At 49.0% G+C, this 18,063-nt stretch overlaps 1 protein-coding gene across 24 annotated transcripts in view; it reads right to left on the reverse strand.

Annotated features, from left to right (window-relative positions):
• Positions 1–18,063, reverse strand: part of RALGPS1 (Ral GEF with PH domain and SH3 binding motif 1) — a 294,874-nt gene that overhangs the window by 50,195 nt on the left and 226,616 nt on the right. The window lies entirely within an intron of this gene.

The following is an 18,063-nucleotide window of genomic DNA, read 5'->3' on the forward strand; positions in this document are numbered from 1 at the left end:
CTCTCTGGAGATGTGCATGGACAACGGGTGGCATGCCCCCGTTGAGTACTGCCACTACACTGTTAATATTGGTTGGGTTGAGCAGGAGTAGTGATGTAGAGCAGAATTTAAGGCAGAAAACATTGAACAAGGCAAAGAGGAGTGATTGATATTAATGAAAGGCACAGTGGATTGAGAAGGTCTAATGATTACCAACTTCTATGCATAAAGCAACACTGCACCAAAATATACAAAGCAAAAAAGTGCCAAAAATGAAAAGTGGATTCAAGAAAGCCACAAACATGGAGGGAGCCTTTGGTATGTCTCTTCGAGAATTTGTGTGTGTGTGTGTGTGTGTGTGTGTGTGTGTGTGTGCGCGTGCACATATGTATGTATATACAAAAATATACACATATACTTACACACATCTACAGATATACATATGTATGTGTCCATATATAAATGTAGTATTTAAGTAACAAAATTAACAAGCTTGGTGTTCTATAAATAAAAAATAATTCTTTTTAAATACTCATGGAATGCTTACAAACACTTATTATATGCCAGTCTATAAAAAAAAGCTCAATAAGCTCCAAAAAGTAAATGTCATATTATCTGCTCTCTTTGACCTTACAGTACATCTAGGATTTAACAATAAATATAGAAAAAATTCTAACCATTTGTTAAACACACACACACACACACACACACACACACACACACACTCATAAGCAACTCTCAGGTCAAAGAAAAAACAAAAAAATCTAAAATAAGAAATCTATTCAAAGACAATGACAATAAGAACACTACATATCAAAATTTATGGGATCAGACCAAAGTGGTAATCAGAGGAAAATTTATAGCCTTGAAAGTTTATTGTTAAACTACTAAGAATGATAACAAATGTAATTAACCAGGTACTTAATATTAAAGTTCTAGGTTTTTTGCACGGCTGGATAAGCACTGCACTGACTTACACATTCATTATGTTATTTGTTCTTATAAAACCCATTTTACAGAGGGGGGGGAAAGGAAACGCACAGAGGATGTTTAACTCGCTCCAGGTCACATAGCCGGTAAATGATGGGGATGGGAGCTGAACCCAAGCCTGCCTCCTCAGAGTACATGCTTCGTGCCATTGCAGTGGACTGCTGGTGCTGGATACCATGAGTCATCCGTCTGCTTTTAAAATAACTACACATTTTTACGGGAAACTGTTAATCACAGAAACATATGCTAGCACTTCTCAAAGGAATCATTTCCACTTCCCTTCTTCTTAGTGGCACCATGTTTCCAGAATTTTAAAAATTAGAAGTCATTTCCCTTGTATAGAAGCTCCAAGTTTGGAACATTTAGGTCCACAGATTTATTACTTCTCGACCTTGTTTTTCCTCTCCCCTCTTAAAAATGTAACTCGGCTACCTCCCCAAGGATTCAGCAATGGCAATCCCGAAAATCCAATTAACGCTTCAACCACAACGAAAAGTACCCCCTAGTGCTGAGCATGAGGTGAGGGGATACGGGACACGAGGCAGCTTTGTTCCAGAGGCCAACATTGTGCAGCTTCTCGAACGCAGCTGGCTCTGAGCAGCAGTGAACCTCAGCCCGGGAGCAGGGACACCGAGGAGCAGACTGTGGGAAATGGGAGAGAACTGATGCTTCCTGGGATTTGCTACAAGACGGGAACGTCCTCCTCTCCTCTCCTGTGATCCTCCAATCGACCCCATGGGGAGGTCGGGGAGAAAACGAAAGTTCAGAGAGATTAAGAAATGAGCCTGAGGCCTCACAGCGAGTGTGCTGGATTTGAACCCAGGTGTGTCTGGCTCCAGTGCCTGTTCCGACCCACTCACTGGACATGAGAAACACACGGGGAATCAGTCGCCTTTTCTCAAGTAACACCCCCGGCATGGAAGGCTCACCCTCCGCTGCCCTGTGAGGACCGGAGCCGGCCCCTCTGCATCCTCTCAGGTCCTGGCTCTGCAAACAGAGGCCAGGAGAAGCTCGCCTTCGAAGGGGCCGAACACCATTTCCACCCCAGCTGCTGCCTGTCCCCTCGGGGCATGGGGCGCTCACTACTTCATAAGCGCAAACCCCACTGTAGAGTGTGCATCACCCTCCTCCACAAAACACCTATCTGCTTCCCTGGCCTGAGAGTCCAGGCCAGGGCCACGACATGTGAGGACGGAGGGGACCTCCCAAAGGAGGCATCCTTGCCCTGGCGGCCAGGGCAGACCCCGAGCCTCAGCAACACCCGGACAGAATTCCCATATGAACAGCCTGTCACTCCCAAAGCAGCACATCTACAGGTAATACTGCACGAATCCAGAAAAATCTTCCCAGTACTGTCATTAGCCTATAACTGGAAATATTGAAAAGCCTAAACCGTGATGAAGTCATCAGAATAGCCACCTCCCACCTGTACTGGGCCAGTGCAGCGCAAAGCCTGACACACAGCACTCACCACGGCCACCATTAGATACCTACTGGCCTCGTTCATGTATCTACCGTCTGGTTCCCCCATCAGACTTTATTAAAACCCCTCTGAGGAGGAAGTGTCCTGTTCCACAAACTCAACCCCAGCGGCTGGAACAGAGCACACAGCAGCTGCTTGGTGAACGTGAGTCGAAGGAAGGAAGGTCTGAATGAAGGCATACTTCAGTATGCCGCTAAATAACCTTACTAAGCACATCGTTACCCTCGTTTCGGAGCTGAAGAAAGAGACACTGAGAGTCCAGTGGTGATTATAATAAGACCGAACACTTACTGTGTTCCAGGTCCTAAACTAAGAGCTCCGCCCTGTTTGTTGATTTGCCACAACCATGCTGTTATCAGGGAGGTTTCATCTCTGCTTTACAGAGGAAGAAGCTGAAGCTGAGAGCGCTGCATCGCTTGTCTGAGGTCACACAGCTGGGAAGTGACAGAGGCAGGATTTGCACACAGGTCAGTCCAGGCTGCCATACTGTCAAGTCCTTCTTTGACCCCAGCCAGATCCCCTGGAGCCTGGCAGCTGCTGAGGCAGGATGGGGCACAGCTGACCCCGCAGGCATCCAGGCCATGGCTCTCCCTGCTTGACACCCCCTTGGGGCCAACATTCTCCAGGAGGGCTGGCGACTACACCGGCCGCCTCCTCCCTGCGGCTTCCCTGGCACCCATCGTGACACGTCTGTCCCAGGTCCCATCGCCAGCGGGCCCATCGTGGCCTGGGGGCCCTGCCAGCTCTGCCCCGTGACACACAGCTGTGGTGGAAGTGGGAGAGCGTGGGGCTTGGAGCCAGGAGACTTGGAACACTGGCTCTGCCGCCTACCAGCTGGGTGGCCCCAGGCAAGCCTCTTTGCCTCCCGGGACCTGTGTTTCCTTGACTGTGACTGGGGATAATGGTGGTGATTGTGAAGTCTCCCGGCCCAGGGCCTGGACCACTGAGGTGCCCGTGAAGCTGAGCTGAGCCCGAGCCTGGCTCCATGGCGAGGCCCCACTCGGAACTGGAGCGGGATGCCCGTGGGAGAGACGCAGCCGGCCGCGTTTGCCATAACTGTGGATGGCCCCCAGATGCTGACCACGTGCGACCACCTACCTCAGATGACCAGCTGTGGGAGCTTCCATCTGGATTGAGACAGCACAGCTGGGATGTCTCAGCTCCCTTCCTTTTATACAGTGTTACTGCGGCAAAAGACACCGTGTTGGCCTTGTCAAGATGGACAGTAACTGGACCAGCTACTGGCCCTGGCGGCCGTGAGGCTGAGCAGTGCCAGGGGCTGGGGCTAGACTGGGAGGTGCAGACGCACTGGAGGAAACAACCGTCATAGTAACAGCCACTGTCTGCGACGGGAGAGGCTGGCCTTGCTTGTACCACAGCATCCTCACCGCAACTGGCACAGCACAGTAGGTGTTCTCATTTCTTCATTTTACAGATTAGGGAATGGAAGCTTACAGAGCAAAAGTGACTCATCTAAGACCGCACGACCTACAAGTAGGGGAATCAGGATTTGAATTCGTGCCTGCCTGACCCCAAAGATTTGGGACGGAGAGCGATGCTGAAAGCTGGGGGCTGGGAGTCCTGGCTGGCACAGGGACAAGGGTGCCAGAGTCAGAGCTGGGGCTGCAAGCACCCCTCCTGTGGCCTGCCACCCACCCGAGGACACGGCTGGCAGCCGGCAACCACTCTGTGGCTTGCCTGCCTGCAGACTCAACCTCCCGTGAGATGGACAGCTACCCAGAATCTGTTCTGTTCCCTCCTGCCACACGCCACACAGGGCCGGGTGACACTGCTGTAGCAGCAACAGGGGTGCCGGCCAGCCTGCCATGGTGAGGCAGAGAGCCCCAGGGCCGGGGATGAGCAGCCCTCCGCTGGCTCTGCTGTGGATGCCTCCCCGGCTGGGTTGGCCCCAAGCCCAGGGGCACGTGGCCAAACCTTCTTCCTGACAGTGAATCCAGGCCCCCCGCCAGGGCTGTCCACAAGACACCCTGGCCCTGAGGAGGGAGTGTCAGGCTGACAAAGGAGGTGCTCTCCTGAACAGACCCTTCTCTTAAGCTGAGGGACACCAGGCTCCGTGGTGCAGAGCCTGCTTGAAGCTGGGCGCTCCCTGTCTCCCAGAGCCAAAGCCCGCCCCTGGCACCGGGCTTCACCGCCAGCCCAGAAACTCACTGCTCTCTTGTTTCTGCCATCGCCACCCGTCTCACTTCCATCCCGAGTCTGGTTTTGGTTTTTCTCACACAGCTATCTATTTAATAAGGAAAATTCTGCTGTGTTGAGGGGAAAAAACCCTCCACAGCATACAAATATGCGACATTTCCATCTTATGCTTTCCATTTTCTTTCTCTCTTTCTTTTAAAGTTTGAGATGAAAGACTTTTTCCCCATGTTCTCCTGCTCTGCTTTGAAAAGATCACTTTCAAACTTCAGAAATGAGGAGTGCTGGCACCCGGAACTATACTTGTGTGGTTTGATCACATAAACTCCTGATAAATTCCAAATGAAATAACAGAGCAGCAGCTCATTAGGGTTTTGTTTTTGGTTTTGTTTTTGTTTTTATGAGAGCACAAAGCAATGCCATCGACTGCAGAAGGAGATCTCAGTGGGCGGCTCACGCTCACGCTGCCTGTCTGATGCAGAAGATTAAGTGTTAATTAGTGCCCGTTAATTAGTATCATTTGTGTAAAACACGGACTTCAGAACAAATCCTCATCTAAAGAATACTCCTCAAGTGAAATGTGTTGGAAGCTGGCTGACACTGAGACAAACATTTCCCAGGTCTGCAGAAAGGGGGAGGGGCCAGGCAGTCACACGTCAGGTGGTCAGAGACCATGTTTCTTAGAGGAGCACATGGCGTCCTGTTTTTCTTGGTGTTGGGGCCCGTGAATCACAAAGGCACATGAACAAAGCCTTGCAGCCCACAGAGAATCTCCTCTGGCTCCACAAGGTCAAATGAGGACACAACCACACCTCACCCCTGCCCTGGGGATTACCTGGTAATCTACAGGGGCAATGGGATAGCCTACTGTTTGCAAAGGTTCTCCTAAGAGCTGTGGGATCGTGTAGCATGTGCTGTATTCTGACCAGCAGTAAGAAAGGGCGTAGGAGAGGGCATTAATCTGGTGATTATTATTCAGCTTGTTTTGTGCCAGACACTGTGCTAAGTAAATTACACGTACTATCTAATTTAATCCTTCAACAGTTCTGTTGGCAGTAGAGAAGAAACTGGTACTTTTTGTCTGCCTAACATCTATTCCCAATTCTTTTTTTTTTTTTTTTTTTTTATTCCCAATTTTTTTTTTTTTTTTTTTTTTTAAATTCCCAATTCTTTTGGAAACAGCCTTCACTTTTCCTTTGGGGGAAACCATACCTCCCATACTTGTAACCCATGTGGTTTTGGTAGGTCTGAAGCGATTTCATTCCATCCCCTGCCCCAGGGGTAAAAACAGATTTTAAAAACGAACCATTTGGGAAAGGAAAAAAACACTCCAAAAAATTCAGAGATGAAAGAAGGAATTAAAATCACAAACTATCTACATATAGGATGCAATCAAAATCACGTAACTCTGCTCAGAGAAAAATTCATAGTCTCAAATGCTTATATTAATAATTAAGAAAAATAAAAAAGAAATGAACTTAGTGTTCATTATAGAGAACTAAAAAGAACAAAACAAAAAAAAGTAGGAGAAAGCATTAAAAATATAAAATCAGAAATATTTATCACTGCAGAGTGATAAATAAAACTGAAAGTTGGTTCTTTGAAAAAGTCAATAAAGTAGACAATCCTTTGGTATGTATGATGGAGGAAAAAACAAAAGAAAGGTAAAAACACAGATGTGCATTGTTAGGGATAAGAGAAGGGATATGATTTCAAATATGGAGGAGAAGTTAAAATAGTAGTATGTGCAATTTTTATGCCAATATATTTGAAAATGTAGACGAAACGTGTGCTTACTATGAAAATCTATCTTCCCAAAATTGTCTCAAGAAAGGGCAAAACCTTCAACCCACCAAATAAAGAGAAAAATATTCACAATATTAAGAAGGATACTATGATTAAAAAGTACAGTATCCAAATGGTTTTATGGACCCATCCATTAAACCGTAAAAGAAAAACCGAATATTACTTAAACTGTTCCAGAGCACAGGAAAAGTTGGAAATATGTGCAGTTCTTTTTATGACTCAAGCATAACCATTATATGAAAACCTGACAGACATGGCATAAAAAAGACCAATATCATTAATAAATAAAGATCCAAATAAAACGTTAGCAAATAAAACTCACCAGTGTTTTAAAATAATAAAAATAGCAAATCAAATTAGCAGTATCTTGAAGCAAACAGGTTTACTACAGGATTGCAATGGTATTTCAACAAATGATCTTGAGAGATGCTGAAAAGTCACTGATAACTTTAGTATCTATTCCTAATAAAGCACTAAGCTAGGAACAGACTTCCTTAATATGACAAAGGATGCATGGTAGAAACACTAATACAATCTTCTTAATATTGAAATCCTATTGATAGGAACAAGTCAAGAAAAATTGCCATTCTGCTATAATTTAACACTATTCTGGATGCACAAATCTAGGAGCCAAGACAAAGAAATGTGGTATAAATATTAAAGACACATGGGGCTTCCCTGGTGGCGCAGTGGTTGAGAATCCGCCTGCCGATGCAGGGTACACGGGTTCGTGCCCCGGTCCGGGAAGATCCCACATGCCGCGGAGCGGCTGGGCCCGTGAGCCATGGCCGCTGAGCCTGCGCGTCCGGAGCCTGTGCTCCGCAACGGGAGAGGCCACAACAGTGAGAGGCCCGCATACCGCAAAAAAAAAAAATAAATAAATAAAGACACATGTAACATTGTCATTATTTCCAGGTTATATAAGTAGTTATCATATTAGTTATATAATTAAGTAATCTAGGACAATCACTCTGGGAAACTATTACAACTAAATAACAGAGTTAAGTTCAAAGTAAACATATATAAATCACTAGCATTCTTTCTTTATTGAAAAAATAATTTTTAACATCTTTACTGGAGTATAATTGCTTTACAATGGTGTGTTAGTTTCTGCTGTATAACAAAGTGAATCAGCTATATGTACACATATATCCCCATATCCCCTCCCTCTTGTGTCTCCCTTCCACCCTCCCTATCCCACCCCTCTAGGAGGTCACAAAGCACCGAGCTGATCTCCCTGTGCCATGCGGCTGCTTCCCACTAGCTGTCTATTTTACATTTGGTAGTGTATATATATATATATATATATATATATATATATGTCAATGCTACTCTCTCACTTTGTCCCAGCTTACCCTTCTGCCTCCCCATCTCAAGTCCATTCTCTGTGTCTGCGTCTTTATTCCTGTCCTGCTCCTAGGTTTGTCAGAACCTTTTTTTTTTTTTTTGATTCCATATATATGTGTTAGCATACAGTATTTGTTTTTCTCTTTCTGACTTACTTCACTCTGTATGACAGACTCTAGGTCCATCCACCTCACTACAAATAACTCAATTTCGTTCCTTTTCATGGCTGAGTAATATTCCATTGTGTATATGTGCCACATCTTCTTTACCCATTCATCTGTTGGTGGACACTTAGGTTTCTTCCATGTCCTGGCTATTGTAAATAGAGCTGCAGTGAACACTGTGGTACATGACTCTTTTTTTTTTTTTTTTTTTTTTGCGGTACGCGGGCCTCTCACTGTTGTGGCCTCTCCTGTTGTGCAGCACAGGCTCCGGACGCGCAGGCTCAGCGGCCATGGCTCACGGGCCCAGCTGCTCCGTGGCATGTGGGATCTTCCCGGACCGGGGCACGAACCTGTGTCCCCTGTATAGGCAGGCGGACTCTCAACCACTGTGCCACCAGGGAAGCCCATGACTCTTTTTGAATTTTGGTTTTCTCAGGGTATATGCCCAGTAGTGGAATTGCTGAGTCGTATGGTAGTTCTATTTGTAGTTTTTTAAGGAACCTCCATACTGTTCTCCATAGTGGCTGTATCAATTTACATTCCCACCAACAGTGCAAGAGGGTTCCCTTTTCTCCACACCCTCTCCAGCATTTATTGTTTGTAGATTTTTTGATGATGGCCATTCTGATTGGTGTGAGGTGATACCTCATTGTAGTTTTGATTTGCAGTTCTCTAAAGATTAGTGATGTTGAGCATACGTTCACGTGTTTGTTGGCAACATGATTTTTTTTTACTTGAATAATATATATATATTTTTTAATACAGCAGGTTCTTTTTATTTTTTTGGCTGTACGCAGGCCTCTCACTGTTGTGGCCTCTCCCGTTGCGGAGCACAGGCTCCGGACGCGCAGGCTCAGCGGCCATGGCTCACGGGCCCAGCCGCTCCACGGCATGTGGGATCTTCCCGGACCGGGGCACGAACCCGTGTCTCCTGCATCGGCAGGCGGACTCTCAACCACTGCGCCACCAGGGAAGCCCCCAGCAGGTTCTTATTAGTCATCAGTTTTATACACATCAGTGTATACATGTCAATCCCAATCTCCCAATTCGTCACACTACCACCACCCCCGACGCTTTTCCCCCTTGGTGTCCATACATTTGTCCTCTACATCTGTGTCTCAATTTCTGCTTTGCAAACCGGTTCATCTGTACAATTTTTCTAGGTTCCACCTATATGCGTTAATATACAATATTTGTTTTTCTCTTTCTGACTTACTTCACTCTGTTTGACAGTCTCTAGATCCAACATGATGTGTTTTTAAGTGAACAAATCTGGTATGACTATACACACATATACACACACCCCCCTATATTGATACACACATACACACACCCTATATTGAATTACACACACAGAAACACCTATATTGAGATATACACACACACACACCCACACCCCTGTGCTGATATACACACACACACACCCCTATATTGAGATACACACACACACACACCACTATGTTGAGATATACATACACACACACCCCTATATTGATACACACACACACACACACACACCCCTATACTGAGATACACACACCCCTCTATATTGAGATACACAGACACCCACCCCTATATTGAGATACACACACACCCCTATATTGAGATACACACACACCCCTATATTGAGATACACACAGACACAGACACAGACACACACAGACACACACACACACACACACAAGAAAGAGAGAGAGAGAATATGTTGCCCAATCTGTTAATGGCAACCATCTTCAGGGATACTTTAGGGTTATTTTTTGTTTTATACAATTTTATATTTTTTCAGCCTTTAGCTATGAATATGTACTACTTTTAGAAATAGAAAAGATCAAGATCTCTATCTCCCTTACTTCAAAAAAGCAAATACTTTTCTGGCAGCCAGAAGGGACATAATAGTTGACGCAAATGATTTTCCGAGCATTCTCAGCTCCTGTTGAAAACCCGGTCTTTAGTTTTCGATGTAAAGGCCACAAACCTCTACCCACTACCTGTGATCTGTCTCCAGGCCATCGTTTACACTTCATTATCACCTTTGGTCTCCACCTCCAACCCATTCCGCCCTGTGATTTCTCAAACCCAATCAGACCACGCCCCTCCTCAATTAAAAATTACCCAACAACTCTCCCTCTGCAGGTGTTCACGGCTCCTGGGTTCCACCCCCCCGCCGCCTGCGCCTCTGGGCTTTCCTCCTGCCCTCCTCTCGTGTGATGTTCCAGCTGGGTGCGTCCCCGCGTGGCTGGCTCCCTGGACCGGCCCTCTGCTTCGTGCCCCTGAGCCTGGCACAGCTGTGTCCACCCCATGCCCACTCGGCCTCCTTTTCCGGCTGTTAGCAGGCTCCTCCTGGGCTCTCAGAGCACGCGCCCTCCCCTCGATTACAGTATTTATCACACACTCTTTGAGGGCCAGGGCTGCGTCTTTTCCGTCTCTGCATTCTCAAGGGCCCAGCACAGGGTAGCTGACGACCAAACGGGACTCTGAGTCTTTCTCTGCACATACATGACTCTTCATTCTGGCCACCGAGATCCTGTTGCTCAGTGGATGAGAGTGGCCATGGCTGCCAAGCACCCCACTCCACAGCCAGCCTGACAGGGTCAGCCCTGTGTTCTGGTGTCTCCAAGCTAAATACCCGTATTTCTCAGTGCTATGAAGGGCTTCCAGAGTAGCTAACGTCACCGAAAGGAAACGCAAGATGATTCCCCCAGTGAAAGCTCGGAAACCTGCCTCATGTTGGGTAGAACCGAGGCAGCCCATGCGCCAAGGAAAACACTCTCCGGCTTGTCTTTCCAACCCTGGCTCAAGGATTCGCTACTGTGCACAGAAAGGCTCCCTGGACGTCCGAGGCCACCAGGATTCCAGCCAGAGAATGAGCTCACAGACGGCTGCTTCCATCACCAAAGTATTTTCCACTTCCCCAAATGCGCTCACGTATCTGTGACCACGCTTCACCTAGTCTTTAAGTATAACAAAAAAATAATGGAGGCAAAGGCAAAACTGTCAGATTTATTCATTACTCAATGGAAACTGTGTAACAAAACACGACATTCTAAACCTCAATCACCAATCCCTGCATTCTCTGGGAAACAAGCAACAGAGTTGTGGAGGGTTAGCTAGATCCAAACTGATTTTCACTATCTGAAAGCAAATTCTTTTCTGATTTTGCTGAAATGCAATACTGAAAGACTCTCCCTGAGCCCCTTGGGAAGAAAGAAGGCATCTAACTACTAATTTATTTGTGGTTTTCAGGCTCAGGTGTTTTGATCTCTCCCTGCCTTTCTTGATGTAGATGAGAGGATGGGAGTCCCGCAGGACCGTCCTGCGAAACCGCTTTCAGAGAACAGGGGCTCCTGTGGCCCTACCGTGGAGGCCATCTCTGTGGGCTCTGCCCTGCTCCAGGTCACACTGGAGACCCTTCCTGGCCCAGCCAGATCCAGCTGGCCCAGGGCCAGCCCAGCCTTTTCCAGCCCTAGGCCATAGTCTTGGTCTGTAGGGGGCGCTACTCCCACGGAGCCTGTGAGCCGATCTCACCAGGGCAGGAGAAGCACTCGCCCCCACCAGCAGGGGGCGCTGGAAGCAGTCATGCTGTTGCTAGTCTGGGATTATCTGTTGGGTGGGATGCGGGGGGTGGAGGGGAGCAGGGCTGTCACTGGCTGGGATCATGCGTCAGACTGGAAGCCCCACCCACACCTATCCTCTTTGTGCTACCTGCCCCTCCCCCCGCTCCGACCCACTAGACTCAACGCCCTTGGGAAATGATTCAAACCACCTGACCCCCATGAGTCTGGGCTCCTGGTCACCTCCTTGAGACCTAGACCTCTACTCTGGTTGGTTCTCCAGCACCAACTTTTCTCAGTCCTGGCTCCTCCCCTTCTTCATAGCACACTGCCGTTCCAGCAGGCTTTGGGGCCGACACTACCCTTACTAGGACATTCATTCCTGGCTATACCATCGGAGGGCGATTTACAGGGAAGAGAGAGGCCGAAGTGGCAGGAAAGCATGTCTGCTGACCAATCAGAAATGGTGGGGAGCAAGATGGAAGGTGGCGGGTCGCTGTGGGGGAGAGGAAGCTGCAACGGCACAGGGTGATGTGCTCAGGGACCAGCCCACTAGGTGATGTGAAAGGGCATTAGTGCTACAAATATTTACTGAGTGCTTCCCACATTCTGGACACAGGGATATAGATGGGCACGGTCCCTGACCTCATGAGGTGGACTGGCCAGCAGATGCAGTCAACAGAGGCATTAGTTACACAAATAATTAAGGGCACAGAACTGCTAAAAAATAACACTCTAGTGCATACGTACTCTGGGGAAATATCCTCAGGTGCCCATGACCGACCCCAGAGGAACCAGTGGTGTGTGACACAGAGATGGGCTGCCTCCTGCCTCAGCCCCTCTCCTCAGTTCCAGAGATGCTAAGTGACCTGCCCAAGGCCGCTCAGCACAGACACGGCAGAGGTAGGATTTGAGCCCAGGTCTTTGGCCAACACTCTTAACGGACTACGTTATGCGCGTTACACTTATAGCTCAATACGTGCAGGAGTGATACTGAAACTCGAGGCATCTGTGTTCAAATCCTGGCATGGTCACTTGTTTGTTCAGTGTGATCCCAGGTGAGTTCTTCAACTGCTTTCTTCCTCTGGGAAATGGAGACAGTAGCTTCTCACAGGGCCAAGGTGAAGACTCAGGACCTAACGCACAGGAGAGGGGCTGGCGTAGTATTGAGATAAAGCAGGCACTCAATGAAGTGACTTGCAAAACAACAACAACAACAACTTTAAGAGGTGATGGGGGTACATACCTGTTTCTGAAAACCTTCCAGAAGAGACCAGACAGCCCCTCATAGAGCCTCCCCTGACTTATCACTAAAACTCTTGTGAATAGAAAAAAAGAAGAAAACCAGCTCATTAGCTAAGACTGATAGATGGCTTTATTGCTGGAACCTAGGAAGAAACTGAATAGACTATAGGCAGATGTAGAGGACAGAAGTTGAGCAGATGCAGACCTTGTCAATGTGTGCCTCCCAGGGCCTGTTCCCAGACTCAGAGAACCAGCGATACAAAAACATGAAAACTTGGGTCAATGACCAGTACACTGCCCAGCAGGGGCTGATCTGAGGGGCTCTGGGACTTTCCCCTCCACCTTCTCACATCCATTTGCAGATGGCTACCCCCAGAAAAGAACTAAAGCACGTCCAGAGGGAAAACCAAAGGCCTACTGATAAGCCCCAAAGATGAATAGATTTCATCTTGGTCAAGGATGTATTCAGAAGAAAGAAAATCCAATAAGGGGCACATGGAAAAATACTGCCAAATAACAGGGCCTGAACTGCATGCAGAAGGGGCTGAGAATAAGAGCATATGTCCTCGGTCTAGTCCAGCATCCGGAAGAAGGTTTCAGGACACCTTTTCTCTTCAACACAGCACAAGAAGACAAGGCTTCTGGGATAGGAGAGAACTGTCAGGGGTGAAACTGCAAGAGGATATGTTAGAAAGAGAGATGCATGACATAAGAAAAGAAAAGGAAACTAAAAATATGACAGAAGAATTTTAAAAACTGACATCGGAGGCAGCAAGGAGCAAAATGGGTATTTTGGATACTCACATCAATGATATGGGGGGGCGATTAGGCGAGGTCAAATACCGAGGAAAAGGGCAAGGGAAGAAAGAATATATGGGATGTGGGGGCCTGAGAACAAAGAGCTGACCCAGGGAAGGGCATGTACCCAAGGAGCGTGTCCCAGGTCCCGGGAAAGAGATCCATCCCTAGACACACCCTGGATAAATGTCTGAATAATAATAAAAAAAAAACCTTGCAAAAAAAGCAGAAGCAAAAAACCCAAAACCAAAAAACCAAAAAAGCCCACCCCAAAACAAAAATAAAACCCCCCAAAACAAACAAAAAAAAACCCATGGAAGTGACCTTGACCCTCCAAGTGAGTTGTAGGGGCCCCTTTTGCTTGGGTCTAATTGAACCTGACCTTCCACCAGAATGACTATGATGACATACGGTAACTGCCTGCCCAAGCGTTTCCCCGTGGGAGGAGGAGTTTCTCAAAGCAGAAGAGACTGATTATTCATGAAATGTTAGGACATCTGGTGATTTGTCAATTGCTTTCATTTTTTAAGAAGAAAAATATTTTCCCCTAGTGATTATGGTACTTAACTATAAAGACCCAAAGAGAGGACACATGATTTTGGATGCCATAACATTTGGTCAATGCACATTTTTTCCGTAAGTTTATGGGAATGTTTCACCATCACAGCCTAAGGGCAGCAGAAGACGTCGACTTCTGGTTGCAGTATTAACAGATCACATGTGCTGTAAACCACACTCCCTCGTCAGCAGTCTGTGAAGCCCAGACAGCCCTCCTGCACATGCCGCAGAAGAAAGCAAGCGCTCGGTGGCTTGTGTTGCTGTGTCAGATGTGGAGGATGCAGGCGAACTCTGAGAATGATGGCTTTTCTGCGGGGCCCAGGGGAGAGGCCACTCGGTCATGGCGGCAACAGCATAGGGAGAGGCACCTCTGTCAAGTCCAGAGTAGGTGTGAGTAGAGCGCTTCCTGCCCAATCCGGGCGCACCCAGCACCCAGGAAGCAGGAGCCTGCGCTTGCCTGGAGGTGGGCTGGGGGGCGCCGAGAGGGGGCTGAGGGTCGGGGTATGAGGTAGCCTGGGGACACCAGTAAGAAGGTCTATTTGGAGGCTGAAAACGCTCCTCTCAGCTAAAGTAAAAAGTCTGCCTCAGGGCAATGGTGAAGGAAGAATATTTTGCAAATGTCCTGTTTCCTGGGTGGCAGTGGGCCCGGCTCTGGGCGAAGGTCTGCTCCTCTCCCTCCATCAGGGTTTCCTGACAGCAGTCTGGCCTGGATCTCACTCTCAGCAAGACCCTCTGGTGCACAGGGACCCGGGGGGTCGGGGAGCTCAGATAGGCTCCTGGGACAAGACAGCTGCCTCAGAGAGCGGGGTGGGAGACATGAGCCTCGGGCAAGCGAATGCTGGGAGAGACCAGAGCGTGGTCACCGAGCATGGCCCTGGGCTAAGAGCTGCACCTGCATAATCTCATGGAGTCCTCATTTTACAGAGGAGGAAGTAAGCCTCTGAGAGGCTAAATTGTTTGTCCCAGATCACACAGCGAGTGCGCAGCAGAGCCGAGAATGCCCCCCAGGCCTCACTTTGGAGTCTGGCTCTGATACTCACCCTTCCTCGTCCTGGCCCTGCAGGACAGCACATGAATGCGTGAAGCCTGCCAAGGTGGGGTGGGGACACTAGCATTTGTGGGGTGACCCTGAACCAGACTTTGTGCTCTGGTCCTTAGACCATCTCCTCAGTTCACCTACCGACTGGGCTCCCAGGAAAGCATCATAACCCCCATCATCCAGATGGGGGAAACTGAGACTCAGAAAGGTAGGGTGACTTTCCAAAGGTCTCCTGGCCAGTCACTGGAGAAGCCATGACTGGAATCTAGGTTTGGCTGGTCCCAACCTGTGCTCTGTTCAACAGGAGGACGGTAGGGACCCCCCGTTTTGTTTCATGCCGCGAGCTGAGTCCTGTGGTCCCTCGCCTCCGAGATCCTTAGCCCAGGCCTGGAGGGCTGACTCATAGGCCCCGTCCTCAGAGGCGGAGATGTCCTCCTGGGGAATGGAAACATCTCCGGGCCAGAAGAGGACTTAGTTCCAAGTGGATTACCCAAATCACCCTGCCCACCGACTCACTCCAAATGTGCCTGGGCCCAGGCTCCAGGGATTAAGCGGTCCTCTGGAGGCCAGCCTGGGAAGGCAGTCCCGGGGTGCCAGGTAGGGTGTGGGCTCTGGAGCCAGGCAGCCTGGGGGGAGGGCCAACTCTGCTACTGACGCTCTCAGCGGCCTTAGAAAAGTTCCTCAGCTCCTCTGACCCCGAGTTTTGGCCTCTGTAGCGGGGCACAGGCGTGGGCGGGACCTCCCTCAAGCGGAGGTAGGATGAGTCAGGTGAGGTATGTACATCCCCCTGAAGAAGGCCACTGCCCAGTAAAGGCTGAGGTGAGGTGATGACATCACTAGAAATAGCTGTCTGTGGCGGGCCCAGTCTCCCGAGAAAGGAGGACCCAGGCTGCATCTTCCAAGCCCCACACTGCCTTCTCCCTCTTCCAGCCCCCCGCGTCCTGTTGCAGCCACAGCAAGGGGACCACCTTGAGAACATCTCGTCCCTTGCTCCTGCCCCTCCTCTGGCCTCCATCGCAGAGCTGTGAGGGCCACTCTTGTCCGGGGAAAGGGAACCCTCTCTCGTCTTCAGGGCAGCACACAGAGCAGGGAGCCCCGGGTCTGAACACCCACTCCCCATCGGGTGACCCTGGGTAAGCAGCCTGGTCACCTGGACCTGATCTCATTCGTTCCCACCTTATACATCCATCCACCCTGAGCATGACATGAGATAATGTAACCACAGCAGGGTGGCTCCTTTTTCTGTTCATCTGTTCCATCACTCCTTCAGTCAGGCACGCATTCATCTTTCATTCACAAAACACTTGCTGAGCATTGTTTCCGCCAACTCTGCACTGGGCTCCGGGGGAACCACGGTGAGAAAAAGCAGACGTGCTCCCTGCCTGCCCTCCTGGGCCTGGCGACCAAGCACTGAACAGATGCTTCTGTTCCACGGAGACCCCGGGTCCAGTGGGGAGCTGGCCACTACCTGGGTGGCAGAGGGGGCCCCAGGCCGGTGGCCCCCGGTTGGGGAGTTTCTTCTGCACTTGGCGGGTAGCGCCCTGGGGAGGCTGCTCACCTTCTGAGGAACCGTAACTTCTGAGTACTGTACTGCCTCCCACGAAATGTGCTTTATTTCTGACACGTGTGCTCACACAGGTATGATTTTACATCACATACACTGTCCCCAGTTTGTACAAAACGACGCAGGGTTTTGCAGCTCCTGCTGAGGAATTTAGAGCAGTGGCAGGTTATGGGCTTTATGGGCAGCAGTTCTATGGGACTTGGGCAAAGTTATTTAGTTTATCTGAGTCTCAATTTCCATTTTTGCAAGAGGAGCATATTCCAACCTTGTTTCGAGAATCAGAGCTACTGTATGAAAGCATTTACTCCATCACCTGGAATAATAATAATGATAATTACCACACTAATGACTGCTAACGTCTATTAGCAGTTACTGTGTGCCAAGCGTTGTGTTGAGCGCTTTCAGGCATTCATTTATTCTTTTTTTTTTTTTTTTTTTTTTTTTTTTGCGGTATGCGGGCCTCTCACTGTTGTGGCCTCTCCCGTTGCGGGGCACAGGCTCCGGACGCGCAGGCCTAGCGGCCATGGCTCACGGGCTTAGTTGCTCCGCGGCATGTGGGATCTTCCCGGACCAGGGCACGAACCCGTGTCTCCTGCATCGGCAGGCGGATTCTCAACCACTGCGCCACCAGGGAAGCCCTCATTTATTCTTTTATTCAACAAATATTTATCGAGATGCTAGATGAGATGCTAGGGATACTGCAAGGAACACAACCAATACAGCCTCTCCTTCTGTGCAGTTGACCACCTAGAGGAGGGTCAGAGAGTAAACGAGTAACGGCACAAATGAACTATTTAACTGAAACTGTAATGACAAGAACAACAAAGGAGAAGTATAGTCCTCAGAGTAAACGCCATTGCACACACTTTCTAGGTGAGGAAATTAGGGATCAGAGAGGTTAGGCAACTGGTCTGAGGTCGCATGCCTGGTGAGAGGCAGAGCCGGGCCCCAAATCTCATTAAACGGATTATGCCTAGAATAGCATCAGCGGTTCCAGATCATCTACTCCCAGGGTTCCTCCTCTAGTCTAAGAGCCGCTGCTCAGAGCAAAGGTGGAGCCAGGAGGCTGCCTGAGAGCCAAACGACTTAGCTGATCCTCCGTGCACCGTTGTGACCTGCAGCCCTTCCTAACCTGAAGCAGAAGGCTGGAGGGCTTGTCCCGGGGGTCACTCACCGCTGGGAAGCCATCAGGGGGAGGAACCCTATAGTTGATAAATGAGTTGAGGAAAATAACTGCCCCGTTGTTGAAAACTAAGGGTAGTGGGTGTCACCGGTAGGCCGCTTCCAAGGACCCCCAGGTGAGAAGATGCAGGTCGCCACAGGGCCTGGTGGGTCAGCGTGCCTGCCTGGCTTGGCCGTTGGCCAGCTCTGTACAATGGGGAGAA

The sequence above is a fragment of the Kogia breviceps genome, chromosome 8 (genome assembly GCF_026419965.1).
Source record: "Kogia breviceps isolate mKogBre1 chromosome 8, mKogBre1 haplotype 1, whole genome shotgun sequence".
Taxonomy (NCBI): Eukaryota; Metazoa; Chordata; class Mammalia; order Artiodactyla; family Physeteridae; genus Kogia; species Kogia breviceps.